Raw genomic sequence first — 7,743 nt, 5'->3', positions numbered from 1 at the left:
CCGCCAGCTTGACCATATTTAACATGGAGGCATGCAATTCCGTTTCCTAACACACAGCCAGGGCACTGCCCCCTTATAATGGACGCCGATGGAAATGCAGGATGCGTCCAATCATCGGTTGTTTGTCACTGCTAGTAGAGACGTTTGTCTTCTCAAACTGCATATATATATATATATATATATATATATATATATATATATATATATATATATATATATATATATATATATATATATATATATATATGCAGGGTGTTTCTTCCTGCTAACTTTAGGCCGAGTGTAAACTCTATGCATTCTATGACGACGCGACTAAATGCATGTTGCTCCCTTTGGTATGTAGCGTGTCGCGCTATTTCTGTGTTTTGCTTAATTAGCTAATTAGTCAAGGATAATTAACCAACTTCTGAAGCAAGGAAGTTAGGAAAAAAATTCCAATTAGCAAGTTGCAGAGCAGTTGGCAACACGTACGAATAAACCGTTTCTGTCTTTCTATGTGTTAAGCATTAGTGTTTTTCAGCTTACTGCGTATGCTCGCGAAATACAAAAAGCACCACATGACATGCCCGCCTGCGAGTCGTGATTGCACTGCTCCTAAGCCTTCCGCGCACAAACGAAAACATACCATTTAACCGATGTGAACACTCGTCTGCTTATCGCCATCATGAACCGCAGCGAGGGAAGCACGTCGCTGGCGTCAATACCACAGCCAACGCCTTCGTCACTGCCCTGTCGCCTTTTAAGCGGCAGCACACCCTGCTCGATGGTATGCTCGTTTGAGAGCGCTGCAAGCACGGCGCGCAAGCGGGTATGTCAGGTGATATTTTTTGTATTTCGCGGGCATCCGCAGTAAGCTGAAAAACAATAACACTTAATAGATAGAAAGTTAGAAATGGCCTAATCGGACGTTTTACAAAGTGCTCTAGAACTTTCTAATTGGAATTTTTCGCCTAACTTTGTTCCTTCAGAATGGCTAATTTTCTTGACTAATTAACTACTTAGGAAAAATACAAGAATAGCGTAACACATACAAGAGTGAGCAACATGCATTTGGTCACATCGTCTTATGGTGCATCGGCATATTTTTAAACTCTGAGTAAAGTTAGCTGAAACACGTGTATATACATCTATATATATATATATAAATGATTTATTTATTTCGAAAATTACATACAAATACGAGCCTGCCCAAGCCAACAATGGGCTTGTGGGGCAGCGCTCGGCAGAATGGAGCAAGCCAGGGAGCGGCACAGTAAATCAGTTATGTAGAAAACTCAAAAACAAAACTAAAGAAAGAAAGAAAGAAAGAAAGAAAGAAAGAAAGGAAGAAAAGAAACCAAATTACACATACAAATCAAAAATATAAGATTTAACTTCTTTCCGTGTGCTGGAAGATAAAACTTTATCTGGCAGGTCATTTAATACATCAGGTACATAGAAGGCACGGACACGTTTGCCATATCTTGTCCTTACTCTTGGTAAGGTAAAGCGGTCACGTGTACGTAATGCTCTGGCGGGGACATACGGGAGGCAGAACTCATTGTTCCATATATACAAAAGGATTACCGTTTCTTTGAATAACAGCCTGAACGAGGGCATGTGCGAGCATGAAAAAAGACTGGAATTGTTAGTAATGTGCACACCATACATCACCGCCCGAATTATGGATTTTAGTAAAGAATCAACTTTATTGCGCCAAAACACTGAACAGAAATAAAAAGAACAGATTCCATATCTTAGCACACTGTACGCTAATGCATGTGCTATTGTTTTCCTTACGTAAATTGGGCATAGTGCTTTAATAGAATGCAGTAGGCAGGCTATTTTGCGCAGCCTTTCACAAACGTTAGCCAAGTGAGTGTTCCAGGACATGTTAGAATCGAAATGAACACCGAGATAATTGACACTTGAGAGGTATGGAATAGGAGAGCAAGAGCAATTGTTACACAGAGGAGAATGAAGAAACAGTGGAGTGATGACAGGAATAGATTTCAGTGGATCGTGAAAACATACTAATTTAGTTTTATTCTGGTTAATAGAAATTAAGTTTTTACGGTACCAACTGATAACATTTGTAGTGTCAGTTTGTAATTCAGCCACGGCTTGATGGTAATTAGTGTGACGAGAGACTAAAAGCGTGTCATCTGCGTATTGAAACGCCCGACAGCGAAAAATTGCTTGACTGAGATCATTAACGTACAAGTTGAATAAAAGGGGAGCTAAAATCGACCCTTGGGGAACTCCAGCGCTCAACTGTCTAGGTTTGCTTTTAATATTTCCGAGAACTACTACTTGAATTCGACCGTGCAAATAATTCTTAAGGAAAGTTAGAAAAGGCCCTCGGAAGCCATAGCTATGAAGTTTACAAAGTAAAATTTCATGGTTGACGGAGTCAAAAGCTTTTGATACGTCTAGGTTCAAGTAACGTGAAACAACACCCTGTATATATGCAATGGTGACAAGTGATCAGTAAAGCAACATATATATGCAAAAAACGCACACATACGTATGTTCGTGTGTTTTTCACATATACTTCGAAACTCAATATTGCTCGTGACTCAATCTTATTCAACAATAAGTTAACAACATTTAGTAAACGACTTTATTGTTGAAAACTACTCAACAATGGTTCAATACTCAATACTATTCAACAATATGTCAAGAGAATTTAGTCAACGACTTTATTGTTGAAAATTACTCAACATTGGCTCAATTATAGTCAATACTATTCAACAATATATCAACAGAATTTAGTCAACGACTTTATTGTTGGAAACTACTCAACAATGGCTCAATAATACTCAATACTATTCAATGATATATCAAAAGAATTTAGTCAACGACTTTATTGTTGAAAACTACTCAACAATGGCTTAATAATACTCAACACTATTCAACAATATACCAACAGAATTTAGTCAACGACTTTTTTGTTGTGAACTGCCCAACAACTTTACTGTTGAATTATTGCTCTGTGGTTTCAATATTTGTTGAGGTATTGTTGAAAGGCTATTGAGTCAACAATTCGTCAACAATATGCCAACAACATTTCAACAGTCATTTTCATAAGGGCACCACTCCTCACACATTTCTAAAGCGCCGCCAGATCAATGTTGAGACTTGGCAGCTGTTCATCGGTCAGCATTATGCTGCCTTTTTCACTCCTTTTAGATGGCGGTAGTTATCGGCATCTCTTGTAATGTGAAGGACAGTTTCTCATAGATTCCGCACCTGTGCGATTAACTCGAGATGCGTTCAGTTGTCACCATCTATTCAACCGTCACGCGCATACCTGTTGCTTTTGTTAGTTCAACCTTCTTTGTTTAGGCTGATCCTGGGACCAGGAGAGGGATGCGGCTGTTACTCAGCTGGTCTGTACTCTCATGGAACGAGTTGCGGCCGGAGAAAACGCCAATTGCATTTAACTTATCCCTTTGCTTCATTGTTTCCTTGAGTTACGGCTCACCGCGACGCTGGCAGATGCCTGGAACCATATACACGTGATATGGGTTAGATAAGGTGAGAAAATAAAATAATGTGAAAGAGCGTCCTTCATGAAACCCTGCAATAACCCTTAAACCCATAAGCAAGATGACTGTCGCCTGTTACCTCGTCTGTTTTTCCCTAATTGTATAGCACTTTTCGTGCAAAATTGGCAACTGGAAACAAAAATCGCAAGGAGTTGAGAAATTAAGTAATCTACTAAGGGAGAGAGCCAAGGCAACAACCAAACTGCAGGCAAAAACGAATAATAAAAAAGTTAACCGTTGTTTATGAGAATATTTATGGATCAATATCTTTTTATTTAAAAAGGAAGTAGAGAAAACGCCGCCGGAATTGGAGAACAATGATTTGCTTTGAAGGACGCTTCTACATCTTAAAACTTATTTTGCGCAACAAACAGGGACGAAGAATAGAAGAAACACAAGGACGAGCGCTTTCTAACAACTGGTTTTATTTATGAAGAACCACCAGCAGGTGGTTCCTATTTATTTATACCACCAGCAGGTGGTTTTTATTTATGAAGAACCACCAGCAGGTGGTTTTTATTTATGAAGAACCACCAGCAGGTGGTTCCTCATAAATAAAACCAGTTGTTAGAAAGCGCTCGTCCTTGTATTTCTTCTATTCTTCGTCCCTGTTTGTTGCGCACAATAAGTTTTAAGATGAATTTGTTCCAACTAGGCCGACTCGCAGTCTTAGTTACGCTTCTACAGTTATTGGTCGAACCGCCTCACGTAGCCACTTGTCTGCTGTGCTTATGTGGGTGTTTTTCTAACCTTTCGCGGTGAGCGCAGTACGTCTAGAATCGCTGAGTATGGTTGTTGGGACTACTACGAGTACTACGCGGTTGTATGGGACTGGCGGCCGCACAGCGTTACGCAATTCGCGGAACTGTCAAAACTGATCCACAAGGCGAAACTAACTGATATTCGAAACTATAACATGAGAAAGACTGAAGAAGTCGAAATCAGTAAAAAAGAAACCTGGCATAGGACAAACCATGATGTATGCACTAAAAGATAAGGATAATATAATCAGTAATCTCGAAGATATAGTAAAAGCAGCGGAAAAATTCTAAGCTGACCGGTATACAGTACCCAGAGGAATCACGATACCTCACTTAGAAACAGTAATGAACAGGATACAGAAGCTCTCCTATAACTAGCCATGAGGTCAGAAGGGCCCTGCAAGACATGAAACAATGAAGAGCGGGAGGAGAAGGTGGAATAACAGTCGATTTAATCAAAGATGGAGGAGGCATAATGCTTGGAAAACTGGCGGCTCTTTATACGAAGTGTCCATCGACTGCAAGGATCCCAGAAAACTGGAAGAATGCAGACATTATACTAATCCACAAAAAAGGAGACGTTAAAGAATTGAAAAATAATAGGACCATTAGCTTGCTCCCAGTATTAGATAAAATATTTACCAAAATAATCTCCAATAGAATAAGGGCAACACTGGATTTTGTCAATCAAGGGAACAGGCTGGCTTCAGGAAGAGATACTTTACAATGGATCACATCCATGTCATCAATCAGGTTATTGCGAAATCTGCAGAGTACAATAAGCGTTTCTCTGTGGCTTATACAGATTACGAAAACGCATTTGATTCAGTAGAGATACCAGCAGTCATAGAGGCACTACGTAATCAAGGAGTACAGAACGCTTACGTAAAAAGCTTGGAAAATATTGCTACATGCGTGTGGTATTTGTTTGTTTGAATGAGGCACGTGGGCGCCATCATTCCAGAAAAGAGGAGGAAGAACGAACTGGGCTCGCGCTGTGAATCTAACCGGTCAGCGCTGCAACCGTTGTTGTAAATATAATCTGTAAATAGTTTCTCGTCTTACTGACTCGTCCTTCGCGTAAGAATATCTACAGAGGTTCTACAGCTACCTTAATTCTACACAAGAAAAGCAGGGAGATGCCTATAGAGAAAGGGGTCAGACAGGGAGACACAATTTCTCCAAAGCTATTCACTGCGTGCTTAGAAGAATTCAGGCTATTAAACTGGGAAGGCTTAGGAGTAAAGATCGACGGCAAATATCTCAGCAACCTTCGGTTTGCCGATGACATTGTTCTATTCAACAACAATGCAGACGAGTTACAACAAATGATTGGAGACCTTAACAGAGAGAGTGTAAGAGTGGGGTTGAATATTGATATGCAGGAGGTGAAGATAATGATAAATAGCCGGGCAAAGGAACAAGAGATCAGGATCGCCGGTCGGCCACTAGAGACTGTGAAGGAGTAGGTTTACCTAGGCCAATTAATAACAGGGAACCCTGATCATGAGAACGAAATTCACAGAAGAATAAAAATAGATTGGATCGCATACGGCAGACATTGCCAGCTCCTGACTGGAAACTTACCATTATTATTGAAAAGTAAGGTGTGCAATCAGTGCATTTTGCCAGTGCTGACATATGGGGCAGAGACTTGAGAGCAAGTTAAGGACACCGCAAAGAGCGATCGAACGAAGATTGCTAGGTACAACGTTAAGAGAGAGAAAGATAGCGGTTTGGATCAGAGAGCGAACGGGTATAGGCAATATTCTAATTGACATCAAGAGGAAAAAATGTATCTGGGCAGGTCATGTAATGCACCGGTTAGATAACCATTGGACCATTAGGGTTACAGAATGGTTTCCGAAAGAAGGGAAACGCAATCGAGGACGACAAAACACTAGGTGGAGCGATGAAATTAGGCAATTCGCAGGCGCTAGTTGGAACCGGTTGGCGCAGGACAGGGGTAATTGGAGATCGCAGGGAGAGGCCTTCATCCTGCAGTGCACATGAAACGATGATGATGATGATGATGTAGGTGGTGCCCCCCCCCCCCCCCAAAAAAAAAATCCTAGGTACGTGCCTGCTGACTGCACAAAACACTGATAACACCTTTTCACCTTCCCCACAATGCACTCACACCATCTACACTTTCTATAAGCAAAAAGTGAGATAAAAAATCAATTACAGTTTCATTGACTCAGTACTTGCTGCTTCTGAAGCGGTCATCGAGGCAATCGTGGTATACGCTGCTACATGCATAGTTCTTGCATGATGCAGGTCCTGCTATGCACTGCACACAGGGCACACGTTGCAAACAGATAATTTCTTTTTGCAGTGCTCAACTATAACGACACACTGACTAAAACATGACTGCGTTGTCACGTATGCTTCAGTGCGTCAGTGTTCTTGATTGCTACACGAGCGATTTATGCCCAACTAGCCCAAAAGACGGACGCACTAGAGAGAAGTGAGTGAATGAGTACAGTGAACTTGTACTCAACTGGAATCACATGCCGAATAGAAGAGCGCAGTGTCAGCTGAAACCGGCGGCACGGCTGATTATGTAAGTACTTCTAATAGTTCGGCTACTAGTGTATTTCGCTTTCGGAAGTTATCTTTACCACTGGAAACAGCGCAGAGCTTGCCCGTTAAACTTGAGTCAACCGACACCACACGAAACACACCGCGGTTGACCAACCCAACTTCCACACGGTTCATTCACCACATCACAGGTCACACGAAGTCAAGAGTGCCATATTTTAAATCACTGCAGCACCAAACGGACCTGAAAATTCATTTCCTTCGACAGAGTTTCTCAAGTGGGTTCGTTCACTCGCCAGTTACGAACTCGATGGACGCGCTAGGCCTACGCGTAACGTAAACAACATCGGCGATAGGCGAGTGTTGATTATCCAGACTTCGGAGCTCGTAAACGTGTTTCCATTCGTTTTGAGCACAACAAAATGCACATACAAGCACAGACGTTGCGGCAATCGTGATTCGGTTGGCTGTTTTGGCAGACGATCGTATTGAGCCCGGCGGAACCCAGTGGGCAGGTTGGATTAGTCGGCGTCGTTCGAAGTCACTTCGGATCCACGTCGCACTGCCACAACCCACGGTCGTCGGTCGGTCGGTCGTGTCGTTGTCGGCCTACTATTACAACACTGTCTTTCAGGAACACTGTCGCGCGCGTCGTGCGTCTAAAAAACTCGGACGATCGTTGGTGCCGGCGCACTTCGCATCGTCGGCCATTACAGGCCTAGCAGCCGGAGGCTCCGCAGCCTCCGATTGGTTGACGCCTGCGACTCGTCGCAGCCTCTCATTGGTGCACGCCGGCGCAGCTTCGCCGCTCGTCGGCAAACGTCTAGCATCGATCGACAGTAGACATAATCGCTGCGCGACGTTCCGCTTCGCCGAGTTCCCGACCGACGCTTTGACGCATTTGGCTT

Source organism: Dermacentor albipictus, unplaced genomic scaffold (genome assembly GCF_038994185.2).
Source record: "Dermacentor albipictus isolate Rhodes 1998 colony unplaced genomic scaffold, USDA_Dalb.pri_finalv2 scaffold_16, whole genome shotgun sequence".
NCBI lineage: Eukaryota > Metazoa > Arthropoda > Arachnida > Ixodida > Ixodidae > Dermacentor > Dermacentor albipictus.
Note: the sequence above shows the minus strand (reverse complement) of the source record.